Genomic DNA, 20838 nt, shown 5'->3' on the forward strand with positions numbered 1-20838 from the left:
GAAGGCTTTAAAAAACCTTATTAATGATCCGAGTGATGGCAACGACTATAAATTCTCTTGGGTTAATTAGATTCGGTTAAGATAAACTGCTTCGCGTGACGTATGTTGAAGAATCATATTCCTTTGTACACAAATCTCATGGAGCGAGAGATACCTGTGGATTCTACTCTATGTCCTGTCTGTCATAGGTCTAATGAAAATCTTGATCATATGTTTTTTATCCTGTCCTACTACTTCAAAACTATAGGTGTGACTTATAAATTGGTCTTCAATCCTCAATCATATTCCTGTTTTGTGTGTTGATCTTGTCGAGATGTTGGAGTCGAATGATAAAAGCAAAAAGATAAGAAAGTTGAAGCTGAAGCTAGTGTATATGATATTGTGGATGTTCTGGATTGGAAGGAATGTGATCGTTTTTTTCAGAAAAAGGCGAGCAATTATCCTTATTGCAGATGACATTAGTACTTGTGCTTTTAATTTTATCAAACATAGATCTAATTTGAAAATGCTTGATTGATTTTATTGGTGTATGTCTCTTATCTCTAACACTTTCTTGTAATCTCGTAGAGCTTCTTGCTTTAGTCTGTTTTTTTTGCTAATATAATTGCTCGTCGTTCAAAAAAAACATAAATAAGGATTGGTGTGTGGAAATGAAATAAGGGTCAGGTCTGTGTGAAAACGGATACAGGGTATTGATCTCATAAGTATGTTTTTAAAATTTGAGATTATGAGATTATTGAAATAAACAGTACAAATTTGAACTCGAACAACCTTAGATAAATTTAGACACAATAGTTTTTATATACTGCATAATATTTTGTTGCTCCATATAGACAAACTTGTAGCACCAACTATATTCGGTGGTGTTAACGGATCCCACTAGGAATACATTAAAGATAACAAAACTGCTATCTTTAAGACGACCCAGCTAACGGTCGCGAATCCATCCTAGCGCGAGACTCGGCCCCTCGCCCTTGCGCTAGCACCCTCATGCTTTGTGCCCTCACGCAAAGGTCCAATTCTTGACCGAAATCTCCGATCTACAATAAGAAAAAACACAGTTGGTCGTTTCCCACAACAACAAGTGTAGTAACCCAGGGCGTTGTCCTCTGTTTATTCTGCACCAATAGCAAATGACCACTAGTGGTGCACGATCCACCAATGGGGCTCTTCTACGTCATGTCGGCTAAAACAGGACAAAGGACATTGTTGGGATCATGTGCATGGAGCAACAGGTATAAAAGGTGTCGCACCCCCTAACCGAGACGTCGGAAACGTTCGGGGGCGGAGGACGTCATGTACAGTATCACAATAATTGCATCATAGTAATCAAAGTAAACACAACCATTACATTGAATAAGTAAGGTATTTACATCTGTTCGGTACATAATTTGTATAACCACAAAAGTGTAACAACAATATAAAAGACGCGACTCTATATGCTCCGTCTTCTCAAAAGCTTGCGGGTGTACCTGTCTATTGGTTCCCTGAGTATACAAGCAATTTTAAAAGTGTATCAACATTTAAGTTGGTGAGTTCATAAGTATGCTTTTGTAATGAAAACCTGCATTTGAATCTGGGAAAATATTTGTATGTTTCTCAAGAAAACCCAATATTTTCTTTAATAATGTAAAGTAGTCTTAAACCCTAAGACCAAAGTATATGTTCGTTACTGTATTATGTAGTTGTATATGAAAATGTTAGTTTGTATGTATGGTTACCACCAGCCGTATTATATTGTATCGTTTTGTATGAAAACTCTCGTTTGAAATCTTTGGATACCATTAGTATTGTAAAGTAATGTATTGTATGAAAAACCTGGCTTACACCAGCATGTATAGTGTGTTTTGTATGAAAAGCCCCGGAATTCTCCAGTGTAGTGTATAGTAGTCTTATTAATTAAAATAAAACCATTTGAAGAATTGAAATCCCGTAAACAAATGGTTAGTTTATACTGTTGTGAGTTTGGTATAACCATGCTTGATATGACCTAGTGACCTCTACGACGTTCTTCAGGTGTCGGATGTTATGACATTTGTCACCCCAGACATGCCTGCCTAACTGTAGCTAGCAGTTCAGGTGTGGGATTGTTAGTCCCGAATAGATCTATTCACAAATCTCATGCTCTCCCTCCAGGATACTCTGGTTATACTGTGGTAGGATTTAGTTCTGCACCCCGAGGGGTGCAATTGAAGTAGTGCCTCACAACCCTGTATTAACTAGTTTACGTGTAAAGTTGTAGTGTTCTCTCGTACTTGAAACTGTATGTATACTTGTAAAGTAAAAATAATTATACTTAAATAATTATTTAGTATTGTACTCTTGTGTTTAGAAACTAGTGTTGTATGCCATAAACTATATCTATCATAGTTTATATGTTTGTTCATGTATAAGCTCTAGAATTGATAAAACCGTGTATTGAATCCCAAACTATACCTATTATAATTTGCATGTATGTCATGTATTTTGGTTCACGTATTGTACTGAAAACTTTGCAATTATGGTTGTAAATTGAAATCTTCCCTTATGCTCAACATGTTACAAAAGGGATAAAATATCTAAATATTTTATAACATGTAGTGATCTCTTGATTGTATCAATTGCATAAGTTTTATTTTTGTTGAAATCCTTTATGTAAGAACACAAAATTTCTTAGTGTTTTGCTTGTATCCCCCCTGAAAACATTAAAAACAATGAAAGTGTAGGGGTATGAACTCACAGTTGATTATGTGCACGAGTTCGACAGCAAAACTGAAAAGATGACCCTCGAGTTGGAGTATGCGGAATTAACGGTATCCTAAGGATAATTAAACACATAATTGTATTTAAATTAACGAAACCATTAATTAATGTGTTAGAAAACACTTGTTTTCGGGTTAGGAATGTTACCGAGACTTGTTTGTAGTGGAAAAAGAGGGTTTGCGGCCAAGGTTCACGACTTAAGGCTGTTCTCGGTTGGGATCCAGGTTTGCGGCTACGAACTGGGTTTGCGGCTGAATACAGGTTTATGGCTGTAAACGGATTTACGGCTGAATACAGATTTACCATATTTGATATTATATCTTCATACACAGCCACCATTAACTCAGTCTCAAATCCCAATACATCTTGGTGTCCCCCGGGTGTATAGAAAAACAAGACTTATGAGCCTCCTGATGGTTTTGAGCATTACATCAAACCTATGGTGCACATGCAAACCCTAAAGCTTTGGATCTAGGTTTCTCTAATTGTACATGTAAATCATCTAAAGCTTGCAAACCCTATATCTAGCATACGAAACTCGAAATTAATAACTAAAACTAGTTTAGATGATTACCTTTCAATTGTAGCAAGAATCTTCAACCTTCGAGAGCTTTAGTATCACAAACGTAATACCTCTAATCGATCACAAACACCAAGGCAATTGGAGAATGTAATAGAGAGAGAGGAAGGAGGCTCAAAATTGGCTGGAACTCTTCTAGGGTTTCAAGTGGTCGATTTGGCTATCCCAAAGGGTCTTTATATAGCTGCAGAATTAGGGTTTCAGTCAAATACCTAACCTGGTTGCTTAAGCCCTAAGCAACCCATAGGAATCTTCCAGAATATAAGCCCTTGGACGAAATCCTTATGGGCTCCCATAAGATTTCATCTATCCCTTGCTTAAGGGATCCACAACCCATTTTGCAACTATCTTATAATTACAATTCCAGTCCCCTTAGTTCAATTAATATCTTTTGACCACAAAATTAATTCTAAATGAATTCTTGACCAATATTAATTAAACAATATGATTTCTCTTTTAATATATTATTCACATAATATATTAATAAACCACAATTACCCTCTTTCTCTATTATTCATCCAATCAAGTTGCTTTGGTGAAGGTAACCCAAAAGGACCATGCTATAACCGGGTCAAGTACATACCAAATATAGTTATGGTCTTAGACACCTAATCCAACAGTCTCCCACGTGGATAAGTCTAATAACTATAAATGCAAGTACGACTTTAGAATGCGGTTAGCAATCGTAGCTCTCAAAAGTTGTTGTCAACTCTGATCTTGTCCTTTAGATAAGGGATCATATAATCCTCTGTTCTCAAGATATTGTGTGGACAATCACATGGAACATAGTCATACTTATTATCCAACAGTTTGTTTCTCGATCTCAGATTTGTCTAACATAGAACTTAATTGAACACATTAATTTAGTCCTGACTGGGCCCGACACATAAGTCAAAACAAAATCATCGAGGGGCCCAATATATCGCTTTTACCCTTATAGGATAAAAGGAACAGATAAACTTCGACTTATATGCTTGTACTATTTATTCATCAAATCATACACAACAATGTGTTTTATAACATCAAGTTACTGATGCGTTTGCACATTATCAATGCACAACCAACCCGCAAACAACAAATCATATATCTAGGTTTGAAGACTATATGATATTATCAACTCACAATCACTCATGATTAAATTCCATGAAGTGATTCATGTGAGTGCGGGTTTAATCCAATACTCAAATCTGATTTCACGAGCACTCATGAACGTTGCAGCAGACGTTTGTTATGTCTAAACATTTAGATAATCTACAAGACAATTCAAGACAATATTCACTCATACCTACTTCCAAGGTATGATTGATTGTGGAAAGTTTGAATAATCTTTTATTCTGGAAGTCAAAACATGCAAAGTGAAACAATAGTAAATAATTGACACAAGACAGTAACATTACTTATAAATAAAACACCTTTATTTAATCATCAAAATTCCAATTATAATTTATCTGTTACACGTTTCTAAAAGCTATCTAATCACTAAAACTAATATCATCCTTCAGTTCAATGCTCCTAGCGTGCTGCAAGTGCTTAACCCTACTCAACCCCTTCGTAAGGGGATCTGCTGGGTTCTTTTCTGACGATACCCTCTTCACTACGAGGAGTCCTTCTACCCGACGTCTAATGAAATGGTATTTTCTGTCGATATGTCTGGATCTGCCATGACCCCTTGGTTCCTTGGTTAAGGCAACCGCACCTTCATTATCACAGAAAATCTCCATAGGATCCTTTATGGCAGGTACAACTCCAAGGTCTCCAATGAAGTTCTTTAGCCATATTGCCTCCTTTGACGCTTCGCTTGCTGCTATGTATTCTGATTCTTATGTTGAATCAGCTATGGTCTCCTACTTGGATCCTTTCCAAGTCACTACTCCTCCATTAAAGGTAAATACCCAGCCCGACTGAGAGCGGAAGTTATCTCGGTCGGTCTGAAAACTGGCATCACTATACCCTCACACTCTCAAGTCATCACTCCCACCGAGGACAAGGAACCATCCCTTAGTCCTTCATAGGTACTTAAGAATGTTCTTGACTGCTATCTAGTGAGCTCTACCAGGGTTCCCTTGATATCTGCTGACCATGCTCAAAGCGAAGGCCACATTAGGGCGATTACACATCATAGCATATATGATCGAGCCAACTGTGGAAGCATAAGGTACTCGAATCATCTCTGCTACTTCAGCTTTGGTACTCGGGATTTGAGTCTTACTCAACTTAGTATTGCTTTGGATTGGTAACTCCCCTTTCTTGGAATTCTCCATGCTAAATTGTTTCAACACTTTATCCAAGTAAGTACTTTGACAAAGTCCTATTATCCTCTTACTCCTATTTCTCAATATCCTTACCCCTAGAATATAGGCAGCCTCTCCGAGGTCCTTCATAGCGAACCACTTCCCAAGCCAGGACTTAACTTCCTACAAGGTTGGGATGTTACTTCCTATGAGAAGTATATTGTCCACATACAATACGAGAAAGCTAACTATACTCCCACTGGCTTTGACATATACGCAGGACTCATCCTTGCTTCTCGAAAAACCAAACTCTTTGAATTTCTCATCGAAACAAAGATTCCACCTTCGAGACGCTTGTTTCAATCTATAGATGGATTTCTCAAGCTTATACACTTTATTCGGGTACTTTGCATCAACAAAACCCTCTAGCTGACTCATATAAACATCCTTAGCCAACTTCCAATTAAGGAAAGCGGTTTTGACATCCATTTTCCATATTTCATAATCATGAAATGTGTAAATCCTTAGTGCTGTGTAAAAAGAACTTTCTCCATAGCCATTTCGGCAAATAAAGGTTCTTCCAAACCTAAACAAAATAAGAATAATAAAACCTAATGCGATCCGTTAGTCGTCACTCGTATTTTAAACCGCACGAAGTACCCAGGAGAAGGGTACCACGCGCTGTTAACCAACCCATCTTAGACAGATTGGAACCGAAGCAAAAGGCACTGCAGGCATTCCAGAAGACGAAAACCACCCAAAGCAGACACCGTAGAAACCCAGAAAGACCCTTCGCACCTCGCAACCAGGTTCGTGAATCAAGAGGATGGAACTCATGGGACTGACCACTATAACTAAGTATATGCCTAAGGGTGGTATATAATTGAGATCAAAAAGATTTAAGATGTGTGCTTCCTCCCTACTCCCTGTTCCTCGTTGGGTTGTGGGTCTGGGGTGGAGCCGCACAACTGAATATCCTGCCGACCTCAATTATATACGGCTTGCATACACAAAGTATTAGTGGTTAAGCCAAGTATGAGCTTTACCACGAACCTCATAGTAAAACCCTTCATCCTATCCCACGGAATGGGAGCTAGAGTCAAGAGAACCCCTGCGGGTTGAGCTACTATAATGACCACAAATCCGAAATTTGTTGTCATCCCGGTTAAGCCAACATAGTAGCTAACACCCTCAGCTGGTAAAGAAATCTGGGTCGTAAGAGTCAAGGACATTGACTACGACCATCCACTCACGCTTAATCCCACGAATTAAGCATCTCAGCGGATATCCCGTGTCCCTAGAAGCTACGATAAGTTAAACTATGAGAAGAGTGGATGAGGAGATTAAAGTTCCGAGTGATGGAACCCTATACCCACTAGATTTGACCTAGACCGAGAAAACTCAGAACCTTCGAGAGAGTAGTTGCAGAAGATGTTCGCACTACTCAGGCACTTCGTCCACCCTGTTACCAACGAGTAGTGCCTAGGACACTCCGCCTCCTTACATGGAGGAAGTCACAGTCGCCCTGTAGACGATAGACTGCATTCTCCGAAGCGAACACTAGAATACCAAGAACCACAGGATAACCCCCGCAGCCAAGAATACTTGAATAAAGTACGAGAGTAGGTTGCGTTAAGCCTGATAAGCCAGATCCCGAAGAGATTATAGACTTGACACCAGTCTAGGTGTTAATCGATGGGTTATAAAAGAGCACGCACTTTCTGCAACCAAAATCACCAACGCATTGGAGAATAGGACATGTCGTAGAGATTCATTGGACCACTAGGTGTTCCACGAATACTATCTCTCATAGAAATAGTAGAACCCCCCCCCTGAGATAGTCCAACACTCGTCTGGTGAAACCCTATCTACCCGACCCTGAGGGTTTCCGTTAGAAATATCTCAAGAATCAGAAGTGCAGGTTCATTTTGCACAAGACTGAGATAGACACTCTGCAACAAACAGATACCCGTAGACACGCAATCCATCCGGTGATCTTGAAAGCCTCGGTGAGCCAAACAACAGGAACACGAATCCAAGGACAACCCGAGATTTTTAAGAACCAATCCGAAGGACTACACTCCCAGAATGAGAGAACGTTTGGAACTTCAGAATGGTGATCACGCCAGTGATGATCTCGCCATATAAGTACACTGTGAAAAGCTCTACCCTTCCGAGAGCTTAGGACCATCCGAGATTCTTTACGGAGATTGGTCCAACCCTCATCAGACCACTACTACTTTCGGAAATTCCACAAGTTCCGCCCCAAATCAATCCACTTCTTAGACTTAATAAGTGTTTGCCCGACGTCACTCTTTGTATCCCACTCATCTTGATAGGAACCATTGGGAACCCTAAATTCGTAAACGAACTCGTAGGAATCGCTAACTGCACGAGACGGAATCCGCATCGCGTAAGTGAAGGCTTGTTAGAATGCCAAGCAAAGGCCAGAGTTCACTTGGGAGTGCGAGGATCAACCGAATAGGAAGCGCCCTCATACCTCTACTCGATCATTCATACCTACTTCCTTGCCTAAACCTGAATTTCGGGACGAAATTCCCTCTAACGGGGGGATGATGTGACAACCCAAAAGTTTCCGTTAGTTTTAACGTCGAAGTTAAAGTCGAAATTAGTTACGTCAAAAATTAGGCAAATTATCCCGAAAATATTTTTGACCGGAATTAAACCCGTTGGAATATTTTAAATAATATTCGTCAAGCGAACAAAAATTAAGGCGGTATAATTTTAAAATTTTCCGTGATTAAGATAGTGGTGAAAAACCCTGTTCGCGGTTGGTGTCAGGAGAACCCCAGCCAGGCCATAAGCTCCACCCTATATAAGGGAGGAGTGGGTTTCACTCCCACCTTTTTCCCACCTTAGACTCTCTCTCTACTTTCTCTCTCTACAAACGGGTTTTGGTAAAAAAATCGCCTCCTCAAGCTTCAAATTGGTAAGTTAACCTCCCTAGCTTGATATTCATCTCATCTATCCTTCAAATTCGTGGATTAAACATTCAAAAACCCCCAAGAACATCTGTTTACGGTCTTGGGAGCATCCCAAAACCGTAAACCCCTAGAATGTGGGTTTTAATGCTCAAAAACCCTTCCAAACCACTTCTCATGCTTAGCAATGACTTAGAGGCTTACCCGAAAGGACTTAGAACACCAAAATCAGACCAAATGGGGAGTAAACATGAGTTTACGGTCTAAGGAGGTTCTTAGACCATAAACCCATGTTCATGGACCATAAACACCTTTTAAGGTGTTAAACTACCCCTCAAACACTTCCAAAAGCTTCCATGAGTGCTTAGAGCCTTGTAATCCTTCGTTTGATGCAACAAAACATAGGATTCATGGACAAAATGAGTTTACTACCGTAAACTCATGTTTTTAAGGTAGTAAAATCCCCAAGTGCATCTCCTTAGACCGTAAACACCTTTCTAAGGCGTTTAAGTGCCCTAAATACCTTCCTATGCTCCTAGAAGTGACTAGAACCTTACATGCATGAGTTAGAACCACCAAACAACCAAGGAAATAGACCAACATGAGTTTACTACCATAAAATCATGTATTTACGGTCGTAAACTCCTCAAGGAGTCTTCATAGGCCGTAAACTCCTTTAATGGCCCATTTTGAAGCCTTAAACCTTTCATAAGCCCTAGAATTGAACTTAGCCTAATACCACAAGTGTTATAAGACCTTAATGCATCAAAGAACACACCATCCATGAGTTTACGGCTGTAAACTCATGGGGACAAGGTCTTAGGGATGTAAACTCTATAAAGAGTTTACTCTTGAAGAGTAAACTCCCTATCTAGGCCATACACACCCTTAGATGTTACTTGGGGCACTTCTAGCACTTGTAGCAAAGTGTTTTTATGTCGTAAGACATCCTTACTTGCTTAATTAGTTATTAAATGACTAATTAGATACTTAAATGTATCATTACATGTTAAATAGGATTTGCGTGTGTGGTCAAGTCCTCACTTGACACTTAGCATCCTACACCGGCACCTTCACCCGATCCACTTACAACAGGTGAGTTCATACCCCTTAATGACCCTTTTCAACTGTTTTACATGCTTTTATGGGGGGGGGGGAATACAATTTAAACATGTCAGTTATCATATCAATCACATGTGATTGATAACCCGCATGCATAAAGATTTATTACACTGTTAACTGTTTTACCAAGTATGATACTGTAAATGGTTTTCTAAAATGTCTTTACTTGTTCAAAGCTTTCCTCAAATTGACTCTCGCACTGAATGTTATATCAAAGTTTCATTTAAAACTTGTTTATGAAAGGATTTCAAAAGGTTTTCAAACTTATTTTACAAATGAATACCAAGTCGTGATTTTCTTAAGTATAGAGGTTTTCCAAAATTTTCATCAAAGTTTTCTTCCATGTTTTTATACTCCTACTTAGTTAAGATACTACTGCTTCACTTCTACTTAGTTAATGCTTCCACTTCGTGATACGCTTATACTTATTAACGCTCCTAATTCACGATACGCTCCTACTTCACGATACGCTTCTACTTGTTAACACTTCTACTTCGATAAACACTTCAACTTCGTTAGATGCTCTTACTTAGTTAAATGTATGCTTGTACTTGTATAGTTATATAAATAATGATTAAAGGACTTAGGAAGGCTAGTTTGCCCTATTTCCTTTTCTTCGTTGAGATGTGGTCTGGTGGGACCGGATATCCATCCGGAGGTCGTTTGATCATTAATTATATATTATGTATACATGTATAGACATATAGGTTTACATCGGTCGGTTCAGTTGTGAGTCTCTATCATTAGTCCAGTATTGTACATCAGAACTCACTATACGAGATGCATCTTCAGGACACGACCTTCTCCGTTGTCTAGTTGGTAACCAGAGTCTCTTGTAGGGAGAGCGGGCATTGTGTGTATAGATCTATACGGGATTGACACCCCACACCCTGACTGCTAGCTACAGTCCACGGCTTACCAAGCCAAGGGGTGACAGATGTCACATTTTTATTTTGACGCTTGCAGGGCGTCGAGTTCTCTAGTGTCTATCAGTATGGTTACGAGTATCTCGGGGTTACCTTATAATTCATGGCCTTAAGGTAACGGGTATTAACATTGTATTCACTGTTTTAGACCTTGTTAGCTGTATCTTTCATTTGATACTGTCTGGGGTCTGTCTTCACTATTTTGGACCTTGTTAGCCGTATCTTTCATTTGATACTGTTTGGGTCTGTCTTCACTGTTTTGGACCTTGCTAGCTGTATCTTTCATTTGATACTGTCTGGGGTCTGTCTTCACTGTTTTGGACCTTGCTAGCTGTATCTTTCATTTGATACTGTCTGGGGTCTGTCTTCACTGTATTGGACCTTGCTAGCTGTATCTTTCATTTGATACCGTCTGGGGTTTGTGTCTCTCTTTTGTTAGACTGAGCCAGGCGTGTCGTTCATTCGATACTCTCCTGGAGTCTATGATCTCTTTTTCCTTAGTCAGCAGTCTTCACTGCTGAGGCATATGTTATTTTCCTTGATATTCTCTTACTTTCTTTAAAATCAAACACCGTATTTTGGTAATGATAGTGTTAAGGGAAAATTACTTTTTACAACATAACTCTGTTGGGTCTTGGTAGAAGACTACTTTTATTTAAGAAAATATAGGATTTTCTGGAAAGGACTCTAATACACTGTTGATTCTAAACTACTACTTTTATAAAGTTATTTTGAACTTACACAAATGACACTAAATACTTATGAACTCACCAGCATTTATAAAAATGCTGATACTCGCTTTCAAAATAACTTGTATTCTCAGGTCAGCTATAGACAGGTACATCTCAGGCGCTTTTGGTGAAGACAATATAGTACCAAGCTGCACCTATATTACTACTTGTACTACTTTGATGTATCTGTGTAATATAAACCATGTAAAACTATTACTATTAATGCAATGGTTGTTGTACTTTGATTACTATACTGCATATGTTGTGATACTTGACATGACGTCATCCACCCCAGAACGTTTCCGTCATACCGGTTTTGGGGTGTGACAATAGAAGAGATATCCAAAGGAATTCCGCGAATAGCCGATGAAAATACATCACTCACTACGAGGTTCGAGCTTTTCGTGAGTCTCTCGTCTTACGAAAGCCTCGCAACCCCAAACCTAGATATGTGCTAACGAGGGAGCTTACAATGTCCACATCTCGTGAGGTTGTATGGCAACATTCTTAGTTGGGACTAGATTAAGGATATGAACGACGGTCTCTAAGGCATACCCCCAAAATGAAATAGGTAACGAAGCTCGACTCATCATGGAACAAACCATGTCCAACAAGGTTCGATTACGCCTCTCAGCCACACCATTCATCTGTGGTGTCTTAGGTGGTGTCAATTGCGAAATAATTCCGCATTGCTTGAGGCAGTCATGGAATTCAACACTAAGCTACTCACCACCTCGATCGGATCGAAGCATCTTAATTTTCCTGCCCATATGATTCTCTACTTCCTGCTTAAACTCTTTAAACTTTTCAAAGGTTTCTGACTTGTTCTTGATCAAGTAGATATACCCATATCTGCTATAATCGTCAGTAAAAGTCACATAAGAAGCGACTCGCATCCCTTGTGGTGGATCTAAAGGGCCCACACACATCGGTATGTATGAGATCCAATAAACCCTCACCCTTTTCACAAGTGCCATTGAAGGGTGACTTGGTCATCTTTCCAAGTAAACAAGACTCGCACACGTCATCGTCCCTAAGGTCGAATGACTCCAACACTCCATCCTTTTGGAGTTGGGCTATGCGATTCTTGTTGACATGTCCAAGACGAAAATGCCACAAGCATGCTTTATCCAAACTATTGGAAGAATCGACATGCAACACAATATTTCCTAAGTTGTCTACAACCATCACAGTTTCATATATTCCATTACAAGGCAATACTTCAAAATAGAAAGTACCATTAAAGAAATAATTAATAGAACCAATTTCATTGTTAAACGAAAATCTAAAACCATTTTATACAAACCATGAAAAGAAATAATGTTTCGTGTCATTTCTGATGAGCAACAACAATTATTCAAATCTAATCCTAACCCACTATTAAGCACTAAAGAGTAAACTCCAATCTTGGTGACATGCGACACTTTCCTATTCCCCATGATCAAGTTTATCTTCCTATGCTCCACATCCCTACTTCTTCTTAGACCCTGCAAATCAGAACAAATGTGAAAACCACATCCTGTATCAAGGACCCAAGACATAGCATGTGATGAGTTAATAGATTGAATATTATAAATACCTGTGAAGGATGGATTTATCTTTCCATCCTTGATGTCTTGCAGATACTTTGGACAACTTCGTTTCTAATGCCCTTTGTCGTGGCAGTAGAAGCACTCTGCATCCTTCAGGTTAGAGGAAGGAGCAGCACAACCAACTTTGGTCCCACTAGAAAAGGTTCCATCATGGGGCTTGCCCTTGTGGCTCTTGGAAGGAGCCTTCCTCTTCTTTCCTTTCCCTTGACCAATAGCCAAGACAGGGGCAGAAATAGTAGGAGTAGTATATGCAACATATTTTGCTTTCAGACCACTCTCAGCGGTCCTTGAAGCTTACTTAAAGTGACCTCCTCCTTGTTCATATGATAAGTAATTCTAAACTTTTCATAACAAGGAGGTAACGAATGTAGAATGATATCTATGGCCAACTCCTCATCGAAGTTGACATTTAACTTCAACAAGAGGTCCACGAATCTCTGCATTTTCTGCAAGTGGGCCGAGATGGACTCTCCATCCTTCATTTTGGTAGTGATCATTGCCGTAAAGATCTCGTACCTTTCCTGCCTAGCACTTTAATGGTACCTTTCCATCAAATATTGGTGCATCTCGTAGGGGTAGTAATCCTCGTAGGACTTTTGGAGTTCAGAAGTCATTGTTGCAAGCATGATGCAATGAACCTTCGTAACATCTCTCTCATGATCTTTGAACGCAATAATTTCCTCGGGAGTAGCAGTGTTTGGATTAACCTCCTTCAGCTCCTTGTCAAGAACATACTCTTTGTCCTCGTAGCGGGTGACCATGCGGATGTTGCGAATCCAATCGTTAAAATTGGATCCATCAAAGATCACCCTCCCACTCAAGTTCATGAGTGAGAATGAGCCAGCAGGGGTTTGAGCCAAAAACGTTGTTGTTTGGAGTAGACATCTGAAAAAGAAAGGAGACAAAGTTTAGATATCATTGTGCCCAATCAACGATTGCTCTTGTGTTTAATATTATCTTTGTTACTTGAACTGCATAGTGGTAATTCGTTTGGAAATTAATTTGGTGCCATTCAAATCTTCTGAAATTACAGTTTATATTAGTCGCAATTCATCATCTCTGAATTGGAGCACAATCATTGTCAAATTTGTGTTTATTCCTCTTTCCTAGAAAATGAAATTCTCCTTAGGTTTGTAAGTGCAGTTAATTTTCACGAAAATATGTGTACTTGCCTAAACCTGCATACTTGTGTTTCCTAATCCTTCAATTTTCTGAGAGACAAAATGCACAAATTAGACGTCTATTCACCTTTTCAGCATTCCTTTAGATAATCAATCATCATGACATTCTATTCATGGATCATGATATATAGTTGTCTTCCTTCCATGTTTGCAGGATAGTTGGATATGGAGTCAACTCATGGTCACATGCGTTCAATCAAGCTATAAAAGGAAGACAACTATATATATATATATATATATATATATATATATATATATATATATATATATATATATATATATATATATATATATATATCATGATCCATAAAAAGACCTTATATTTTGACTTTTTTTCTTTTTAGACCTAGAATTTTTTTCCTTTCCGAAAAGACCCAACTTTTACTTGTTACTTGTTATTTCAGACTCTAGCAGGTCACCAACAGGTAAATTAGGTATTTTTTTTCATAAAAGACCCTATATTTTATTGTTTTTTCCATTTTAGACCTAAAATGTTTTTTTTTTCAAAATAAACTAAACTTTAAAATTGGTTATAATCTTCAATACCAAATATATAAGGTACTTCTTGACTATACCAAAAAAGAAAGTATACATGTATAAACTAAAAAATATTATCTAATCTATTATCTTTTGAGCGAATCTAACCTAGAAGAATTGCAAAATTTTATTTTTATGTAAAAGATATAATTAAACTTTATCTTGGATATATATTATATCATTAAACTTGATATATTGTTTATAAAAATGTTATTATTACCGCTAATAAAAAGTTTAACGTTAATTTGATATTTTTTGGTAACATGGATAATACATGGCTAGGAAGAATCTTTATCATAATAACAATATTTTTTATTTGTAGAAAAAAAAAACATACCATGTAATTTAACAAACTGTATACAAAATAATTTTCTTAGTTTGTCTATTATACTTATTTCGTGAGTTTGAACATATTTCCCTCTCTCACTTTTCTATATTACATTTTTGGTTGAATTTTTTTAGAAGAGTTAACAAACGCACTCGCTATCATACCCCTAAACCAAAGCCATAGAATATTTTGTAGCATTAGCCAATTATTAAGTAAAAATATGTTATAATTATATCAAACACATGCATAAAAATATTAATCATAAACATTCGTAATAGTTTTGTTTAGATATATCATATTCAAGTTTAAGACATTCTTAAAAAATTTTAACATCACATATAAATACATAAAACTATATTATGGGAATGAACCATTTGAACATAAATTGAAAATCCTAATAACAAAAATGATACCGCACACTTAAATATCTATGGTTGACATTATTATTAATGGTTGGAATGTGGTGAATGAGCAAAAATGAGAAAACTATGAAATTTTTGTAGAAAAAAGAAAATTAAATAATTGGCCTACTACCTCATTTTATTAATCTATCTTATGTTATAATTATATCAAATACATGCATAAAAATATTAATCCTAAACATTCGTAATAGTTTTGTTTAGATATATCATATTCAAGTTTAGGATTTCATTTTTATTTAAAAAGGTTTGAAGGTGTTTGGTACTCAATTGGTTATTAAATTTATGATCTTAAAATTATATAAAATCTCTTTTGTGCTGTTAGGAAATTTGACTTCACATGTATATATATTCTACTCCTAGCTTTTGGTAATTATTTTATGTAACTGAAATCGAAAAACTAATTAAACCAAATAATAAAAGAAAAACGGTTTTGGAGCTAGAAGCTGTAAATTTTCCCGACAACATTTTGTTATTATTTATATTACACTTGTGAAAAAAATTATACTATACAATTTCATTGTATGTGTAATTGTTTACAAAAAAAATGATTCATGTGTAAAACAATACGATGCGAAAAGATGCAAAAGTTAAATCGTTGTCTATTATTTAAACTAAAAGAATATAATTGTGTCATTTATGTCTTGATGAAATTAAGCGACATAAACTTGGTGTAGCTAAGAAATAACTTTTACAACTATTTTTTTAAATAAATATACGTGGACAAAGAATTATCTAATCATAAATAAATGTAGGCATAATAATTACATTGTTTAGATCGATATCTATATTTAAATTAAAAAGATATAATCACGTTTTTATACAACTAGTCTTGAAATAAAAAATATTTTAGGTCTAAACTTGAAAAAATGTAGGATCTTTTATGAAATAAAAATACTTAATTTCCCTTTTGGTGATCTCCTAAGATCTAAAATAACAAGTAACAGGTAAAATTGGGTTTTTTCGAAAAAGAATAAAGTTTTGGTCTAAAAAGAAAAAAAAAATCAAAATATAGGGTCTTTTATGGAAATAACCCTTTTATTTTCACTTTTGCATTAATTTCAAACGGTCTCTTAGAGTTTCATGCCTACCACTGTCATCTTTTCCCGGCGACAAAAGAGTAAAAACGGGGCACCGGACGTTCATCCACCGGATTGTTTTTCTCCGTCACCGTCATCACAGGTCTGGTGCCTGCTTTTTTGTATTCGTTTATATTAATCGCGCATTTGTCAGATCATTTATGTTTGAGACGCATTCTATGATTGGATCCTGCGCATTAATGTATGTCGTTAAAATCTGGATCTTCTTATTGTTTTTCTTCTTATTTTATTCACGGATTTCGTAACATTTTCGTTTATTAATGCATAACACATATATCCGTTGTTTGCGATGAATTTAACGAGTTCATAACCATGGCAATTTTCTTCAGCGATAAGGACTATGATGTTTCTCATATTCGTATAAATTCCTTTCGGTTTATGGATTAATTTGATGGAAAGGATTGATTAATCATCGATTCACATGATTATGGTTCTGTAACCGAACTCAAAATGATTGATCATTGTGCCCAATAAGCGATTGCTCTTGTGTTTATTATTATCTTTGTTACTCGAACTGCGCAATGGTAATTCGTTCGGAAATTAATTTGGTCCCATTAAAATCTTCTGACATTACAGTTTATATTAATCGCAATTCATCATTTCTGAATTGGAGCACAATCACTGTCAAATTTGTGTTTATTCCTCTTTTATAGAAAGTGAAATTCTACTTAGGTTTGTAAGTGCAGTTAATTTTCACGAAAATATCCTTACTTGCCTAAACCTGTATTCTTGTATTTCCTAATCCTTCAATTTTCTGAGAGACAGAATGCACAAATTAGATGTCTATTCACCTTTTCAGCAGTCCTTTAGATAATCAATCATCATGTCATTCTATTCATGTATCATGATATATTGTTGTCTTCCTTCCATGTTTGCAGGATAGTTGGACATGGAGTCAACTCATGGTCACATGCGTTCAATCAAGCTATGGCCTCCTAGCCAAATCACGAGGCAAGTTCTTGTGGATCGTATTGTAAAAAATCTGGCAACCCCATCCATTCTATCAAGAAAATACGGTCTCCTAAGTAAAGAAGATGCAGAAGAAGACGCCAAATTAATCGAGTCTGCAGCTTTTGTTGCTGCAAGCCAACACTTTGACAAAGACCCCGATAGCGATGGAGGATCCGCTGTGCAACTCTACGCTAAAGAATCCAGTAAACTTATGGTACAAGTTATCAAAAGAGGGTCCAGAGGAAAAGATGACCGGGAAACCATCATCCCGGAGTTGGTCACACTTCCATCAGACCACGAAACTGTTTTTGACATCTCCGGTGGCCGGAGAGCCTTCATTGAAGCAGAAGAAGCTAAAGAACTACTGAAACCATTGAAAGAGTCTGGAAACAAATACACAAAGATATGTTTTAGCAACCGAAGCTTCGGTTTACCCGCTGGACATGTTGCTGCATCGATTCTGTCAGCCATGAAAGATCAGTTGACGGATGTTGACTTCTCCGATATCGTTTCGAGGAGGCCGGAGCCTGAAGCTGTTGAAGTTATGAGAATGTTATCTTCAGCCCTCGATGGGTCGAACCTAAACTATCTGAATCTTTCAAATAATTCATTGGGTGAAAGAGGGATTCGAGCATTCGGGGATTTATTAAAATCTCAAAAGAATCTCGTCGAATTATATCTGATGAACGCTGGAATCTCTGAACACGCTGCAAAAGCATTACGCGAGTTGATTCCTTCTACAAATAAAATTAAAATCCTTCATTTTCACAACAACGTAACTAAAGACGAAGGTGCAGTTGCAATCTCTCAAATCGTGAAAGAATCACCAAATCTTGAAGATTTCAGATGCTCCTCCACTCGGGTCGGGTCCGTAGGTGGGGTTGCGTTATCCGAATCACTACAAAATTCTACCCTTCTGAAGAAACTCGATTTACGTGACAACATGTTCGGACCTCAATCCGGCGTCGCACTTGGCCGGGCTCTTTCCGTTCCGGTGAAACTCACCGAGGTTTACCTCAGTCACTTGCGTTTGGAAGACGAAGGAGTCACCGCCATTGTAAACGGTCTGAAAGGTTCCGCTTCCGCCCTCGAAATCCTCGACCTCGCCGGAAACAGCCTCACTTCTGAAGCGGCTCCTGCTGTGGCTGCGTGTATAACTTCAAAGAAACATTCTTTAACGAAACTAAACTTATCGGAAAACGAATTGAAGGATGCAGGTGCTATGGTGATCGGGGTGGCGCTTGAGGGTGATATTGGGCGGTTGAATATAGTCGATTTGAGTAGCAACGGGATCAGAACAGGTGGCGCCACCGCATTGGCTAAAGCGGTTGTGGGGAAACCGGAGTTTAGGATGCTGAATATCAATGGGAACTTTTTGTCTAATAAAGGGGTTGAAGATGTTAGAGAGATCTTCAAGAACTCACCACGTATGCTTGGATCTCTTGATGACAATGATCCTAATGGAAAAGATGATGATGATGGTGATAACAATCAAGATGCTTGATCGAAGCTTCAACAGGTTTGTGTTTCTATTTTCTAACATGAAAACATGGTTTAACACATGGTCAACGCTTCAAAACGGGTTTGGGTCGAACAAACGAATTTTTAAATCTTGTCAAAATGAAATGGGTAGGGTCGTGTTGGTTTGACGTGACAGCATTTTTTTATTTCATAAATAAATATTATTATTAAAAATAATAATATTTTTAATAAAAGAGCTCATAAGGTTGTAATCATGTACATTTTGTATCGCTTTTAAATTGTTGTCTTTCATTTTTTTTAAAGCTTTGATTAGTTTTAGTCAATAACTAAAAAAAACATGACTTTAAAATGGATGTATGGGATAATCTTCATTCTTCTATTAAATAAATATCTTTAGGATTTTTGTAAATTTTTTGTATTTGTAACTATTTATTTTTCTGTTTATCCTTAAATGTCTTCTAATTAGGTAAGCTGAAAAACCGTCTCTACACCATTACTCACATTCCCCAGTCCCCACTCTCGGCTGGAGCCTTTCTTTTTTTCCACCAATTTTATATTTTGACAATAATTTTTTTTCTATATATAAAAAACTTAAAAAACAATTTTCATAAAATTTAATTATCTAAAAGATAAACATAATCATAAAAAATTGAAAATAAATCATAGACATTTATAATAATAAAAATCCAAAAACCAAATTCTGAAATGTCAAGAAAATTTAAATGACTCTTCTCATAGAGTTTACAAAAAGAATTTTAGAATTAAGTTTAAAATGGGCTCAAATTATAACAGAAAATTTATGTCTCCAAATTCAAATAAGGTTTTGAAAAGTTGTGATTCTATTTATGAAAACAGTCTCATTATCCTTAGGTAGATATACGATTGGGATAAATTTTCAAACCAAAAAAAAAACACGGTTTTTCAAGATCCCATATATTGGCCAAAGACCAAGTTTCAAACCACCCACCAAAAGATTAGAAACCAATCCATGCCATGTCACTAGACGACATGATCATATCTCCGTTTCTTGGCTGACTCCTCTTTAGCCACCACACCACCACCACCACCTGCCTCAGCATCACCACCGCTAGAAGAAAAGTATGATGCAGGCCTAACCAATGCTTCAATCGCCTTTTCAAGATTCGATACAATAACCGCTTGGGTAGACCTGTTAATGTTCTCATACTATCACAACAACAACAATATTTAAAATATATATATATATATATATATATATATATATATATATATATATATATATATATATATATATATATATATATCAGTTTTTACACATAACATATATAAAAAGATTGTTAGGGATAAGTGTGATGATACCACTTCAAGTTTCGCTAGAACGATTTCCAACTTTCTTGCAAGGTCATGATTTTCTAAAGTTAGAGCTTCAATCTGAAATCAAAATTAAACTTAAAAACCCAAACACAAACACATTGAAGATAAATGGGGCCCATAATCATTAACAAAAGGGGCAAAATAAAAGAGTAACCTTCTTTTGGGAATCGAGGTATAAACTCTTGTAGATTAAGCCAACCGAGGTGCTTTCACTTGAAACAGGCCCCTGTCCTCCCTGTTTTTTTTTTTAAACAATTTCTATTTCAGGAAACGTACTCTTCTAAAATACAAGGATTTTAGAAAGCTTGCCTTGGATTTATATTCTTCAATTGTTTTTACAAGATGATGAACCTGTTCATCTCTTATCTTTTGATCACCCGAGTCCTCATTACATGGCTCTTCTTCTTCTTCTACTTCTTCTTCTTCTTCTTCTTCTTCCAGATGGTTTTCAATTGCATTTTCAACATGAAGATCCTCTTCTTTTTCGCTCTCTAAAAGATCTATTTGTTCAACCACTTGATTCTGAATCTGAACAGGCTTTACTACACTTTGAAGCCTTCCGGATCGCCTAATACTGCTTTTGTGGTTTGATACCTTCTTTGATACAATACGATGGTCTGA

The 20838-nt window shown here is 37.0% G+C and overlaps 1 long non-coding RNA gene and 1 pseudogene across 3 annotated transcripts; one reads left to right on the forward strand and one right to left on the reverse strand.

Annotated features, from left to right (window-relative positions):
• The first annotated feature begins 16396 nt into the window (after positions 1 to 16396).
• LOC145055660 (RAN GTPase-activating protein 2 pseudogene) lies at positions 16397 to 19254 on the forward strand (annotated as a pseudogene). 2 transcript variants are annotated; one of them, XR_013685290.1, is made up of 2 exons: positions 16397 to 16513; positions 17310 to 19254. The product of XR_013685290.1 is annotated as an RAN GTPase-activating protein 2 pseudogene, transcript variant X1 (transcript). The 2 variants fall into 2 exon arrangements; XR_013685291.1 differs by lacking the exon at positions 16397 to 16513 and adding an exon at positions 16528 to 16612.
• Positions 19255 to 19643: 389 nt separating this feature from the next.
• On the reverse strand, positions 19644 to 20511 carry LOC145055661 (uncharacterized). Its single transcript, XR_013685292.1, has 3 exons — positions 20372 to 20511; positions 20203 to 20274; positions 19644 to 20032 (listed from the first exon to the last, which is right to left on the reverse strand). It is a non-coding gene; the product is annotated as an uncharacterized LOC145055661 (long non-coding RNA).
• Between the last annotated feature and the right edge of the window lie 327 nt (positions 20512 to 20838).

The sequence above is a fragment of the Lactuca serriola genome, chromosome 5 (genome assembly GCF_051521515.1).
Source record: "Lactuca serriola cultivar US96UC23 chromosome 5, Lser_US96UC23_V15, whole genome shotgun sequence".
Classification (NCBI taxonomy): Eukaryota; Viridiplantae; Streptophyta; class Magnoliopsida; order Asterales; family Asteraceae; genus Lactuca; species Lactuca serriola.